Source organism: Prosopis cineraria, unplaced genomic scaffold, assembly GCF_029017545.1.
Source record: "Prosopis cineraria cultivar Desert tree isolate PC_DT_omini unplaced genomic scaffold, ASM2901754v1 PC4, whole genome shotgun sequence".
NCBI classification, from domain to species: Eukaryota; Viridiplantae; Streptophyta; class Magnoliopsida; order Fabales; family Fabaceae; genus Prosopis; species Prosopis cineraria.
Window position 1 is genome coordinate 31,180,076 of NW_026555335.1, and position 4,619 is coordinate 31,184,694.

Here is a 4,619-nt window from a genome sequence, read left to right on the forward strand (position 1 = left end):
CGCCACAACCAACGATGCATTTATCACGGCAAACCATGTTGAGATTAATTTGATCTACATAGTAGTCAACATTCTGCACATAAACAGTGGAGAATAGTTTGCTCTGAATTCAAAATTTAGGACCTAGGATGCTACTAGCACAATAGTTTAAAATCTGTGGTATTTATTAAAAACGACATATTAACAAGGGACTGCCACATCAGTATTTTGATTGAGCCCCAATTGATGAACAGTAACAACATTAATGGTGAGTTGATGGTGGAATTTAATTTGTTATGAATTTAAAAATTTAAGATTTATTTTACACATTTTAAGATTTTAGGGTCTAAAGCACTTTTTGTATGCAATACTTCAGGGTTCAAAATACTCATTAATCCTTTATAATATATTGTAGATGTAGATATTGTGGATGATAAAGTAATTGTAACTATGACTTCAAACAAAATTAAACCAAAATTACCTTCTTGAAATTATGGGCAACCATGACTTCCAACAACGTAATTGTATCAATCAGATTGCGATTGCTGTCATAATAAAGTAATGGTTTCTACACCCTTGTCCAATACCAACACAACAAAATGTATTTAACAGTATTAAATTTACAAATAATGATATGTTACTAGAATCAGCTAGTGTGAAATATATGGAACTAGGTAAAGAATTTTATTTGAATTCTAACCTTAAAGCATCCAGGAGCCGCTTTATACCTCATTCAGCATTTGGTCTGTAACTTGAAATAAACAGAGTCAAAAATTCAAAACATTTGAAACCTTTCGAAATATCATTAAAATATCTAAAAAAAGGAAGTGAAAAAGAAACCTTCAATGATTAATTAAAATATGATATGTGCTTTCATTGATTACTTTATTAGGATTAAAAATTAGTCTAATGCAAGTCTAAATAAGCAGCATGTCTAACAATATATAGAAGCTGCTTTACGCGCCAATTCTAATGAACTCGTGCTGTTGCAACCATCAACCACAAGTTGCATATTCTCTCATAGAGACATTATTTTTAGTAGAGTATCAGCCTTGATCAATTACACCAAACAAGGAGAATAAAAGCTTTAAAATGTACATTCACCAACCAATTTAAAGCTATACATTATTAAAAAAAAATTTTTATATCGGTTAAAAATAATTTTTTATATTGATTCTAAAACGGATATAAAAAAGGAGGGTGTAGAAAGTCTTGACTTTTTACACCGGTTTTATAATAGGTGTAAAAAGTATCCTTTTTACACTTGTTTAATTACAACTAGTGTAGACAGTGTCACTTTTTATTTAAAAAAAAGAATTTTTTTGGATTGGAGATTATTTAAATCACCTCCAATCCAAAAAATGTCATTTTTTATCATTACATATATTTCAATAGATCTCATAATAAATTACATAAATTTTGACCATTTATTATTTTTTAGTAATATTCAGAATAAAATAAATTTCATAATATTTACAAAGAGTTATTTCAAGATATATATATATATATATATAAATATTTTTTCCTTTATTGAAACTTCAAAATACACTAAAATTCATCATGAAAGCCATTAAATTATATTATTACATGAGTAAGTTCAATAACTAGTCCAGAATACTAAACATTGATGAAGCTTTAAAAAGTTATTTCTAGAATTATAATTAAATTAACAAAATATAACATTAATGAAGCTTCAAAAAGGATGAGGAAAAAAAAATCTAGTTAACTACCCTATCCTATGTCTTACCCCCATCATTTCTATGTATAAGAGAAAAAAATTGTATCGCATAGTTTAAAAAAGTTGGTTAATTATAATAATTACGTCTGAAAATAAAAAAAATTGAACTAAAATGCCTTATGTTAATCAACATAAATATACATTAATTATTTCTCGTTAATGTAAATTATGAGGGATGATTTAGAAAATGTAATAAATGATTATTGAAATAGGTGATTTTATTTATATAAAAAAAATAAAATTGAGAATTTTTTTTTACAAATAGAAACGAAGGGAGTGCATTGGTATTCACAAGATCAAAAGATGCCTATGCCACCTATTAAGAAAATAAATAATTTTCATCTTAGATTAATTAATTTCAACATCCAAATCTTACATCCAACTTAATATGGCACTACGACACAAAGCAATTTCAAATTAACTTCGTTAATTAGTCGATGGACATGACACAAAGCAATTTCAAATTAACTTCATTAATTAGTCAATGGTTTTTTATGGGAAGTCTAGGAATAAGTATGGAAACCATGAGCAAGAGATGATGATGATGAGATCTCCTTTCTAGTAGCATTGGGGGATGTTAATACGTTTTGTAGTAGACGTATCTCCAAGAAGCAAAACAAAATTTAGTGAATGCATGATCACTGTCATCTACACAGGAGAAGATTGATGAGATAGAGTCATCAAGGACAAGTAACAAAAGGATCACATGAATCTTGATTAAATAAGCAATATAAATTTAAATATAAATATTTTTTCCATGCTCACATTATTAATCGAGTTGGGAATAAGGGTCGGGCCTGAATGTAGCATCTCGAGTTTTAATTCCTTGATTAATTAAACCTAATTAGGATAATTAAGTAAGTTGAAGTGGTATGTGGCCAGAGAGGTCTACTAATTATATTTGATGGTATTTCAGCTCTAGTTGTGGATCCAATATCGAGGCAGGCCACCTGGGCATCAAAAGGAGAAGAAAAGGAAGAGTTGAAGTTGCTGTGCTACACGTCATGACGCGTAAATCATTCACCGCGGCGCACAGCCATTCCTGAGCTAAGGAGGACCTTTTTGTGCCATGCGTTGCAGTGCATTGTGCGTCCGCCACGATGTATGGCCATTTTTTACAGTTTATCAGACACGAAATGAGACAGCAATAGCGAGAAGAGAAAAGAGAGAAAGAAGAGACACACTAATGCTCTGCTAGGGTTTACTTGGAGACGACTTTGAGAGTATTTTGAAGGCTATGAACACCCAAGGTAAGTATCATATTTATTAATCTCCCCATTTCTTCCATGTTTATGAGTTTATGGTTAAGGTTTGATAGTGGAAGTAGGATTTCGGTCCATATAGGTTATGGGTCTGAATTTGTTGACTCAAATGGAGTTAATGGGGGTAGATTAGAGTATTTAAACCTAGGTATATTGAGTTTTGGTGTCTTGGGTTGTTGAGCACCATTAATACCTGAAAATCTCATTTATTATGGGTGGTTGAAAGTTTGTGATGCCATTAATGGGAATTTAATGGCTCATTAGTGCTATTGAGGGCTAAAGGTAACTATTAAACCCAATGGTTAGGCTCTATCTCTTGCAGAGTGAAGGTTGGCCAATTTAGAAGTAGAAACTGAGGGTTCCATTATTGAGTTTGCTATGTTAATGGAATTCAATTTGGTTGATTGTAGATTTGGCTCTTGGTCACCTTTTTTATTGGAATTTCAAGCTTAGAAGCTAGTTGATTGAGGGATAAACCTTTAACCTCTTAAAGGTTTAAGGTAATCAGGGAAAAAACTCTACTTTGGGTAGTTATATGTTAACTGATTGTTAATTGGTTATTGAATGTGAATTGTAAATGTTTACATGCATGGGATTGGTTGTTTAAGTAAAGACTATATATTAGTTTCCTTGAGTGCATGAAAAAGCTATTTTTGACTTGAAAATGCAATATGCAAAGTCAAGAGAATTTTAACTATGAACATACTTTTATTGTTAAAACATGAATGAGATGATGTGTAGAGATATTTGTTTGTATTCGAGAAAAGATGAGAATACACACTTGAGTAGCGCAAGTTCGTGAGCCCAACATGGTTGTGGTAAAGGTGAGTATATGAAAGTGAAAAGTGAGAACAAGTGAGTATTGCTTATGGCATGATCAGTGGCGGGAGTTCGCCTAGGGATTTAGGGGTAGAGAAAATCTATATGATATTTAGACTGCCCCCTGGTGCATAGGGGTATAGCCTTATCCCATTGTTTTTCGAGGGACTAGAACCTAGCTATCTCCACCGGTTCAATGAGGAGAATAGCTTAGGGTATGAGACACCCCAGGGATTCGAGAATGGGGGAAGCCGTGGTTCGAGAGTGAGTCCTGTGATCTTTGACCGAGTCATACCTCACGATTAGTGAGCTTGGATAGTCCAGTCACACGGATGGAGCCCTAATTAGTATTATATCCCACGATTTTAGTTTGAGAAAATAAGGAGGATATAAGGTTGGTTGATCATTGCATAAGTAAATATATGACGTGTCATACGTGTTTAGTGGTGGCAAGTCGCATGAGTATGGGTCATGTCACATATATGAGAATATGGTGACAATGCACCTAGTTATGAGAGTTAAAGAAGTTATAAAATGATAAATTGTGATATATGTGGACTTGTTTTACATACTTGACTTTTCTCGTGCATGTATTTGTTTTATAATTGATATATAATTGCATAGGGTAAGTTTAACCTTAGTTACTGAGTGGCTAGACTCACCCCTCTTATTTAATACTTTTCAGGATCTAGCTCTGGTGTTGAAAGAGAGAAGACTAAAGAGGCAGGGAATTAGCATATTCCTATTGTGCCTCTAGTTTAGATTTAATTGTGTAATAGTATATGATTTTCTAATTCTAGGATGCATATCACCACATTTGC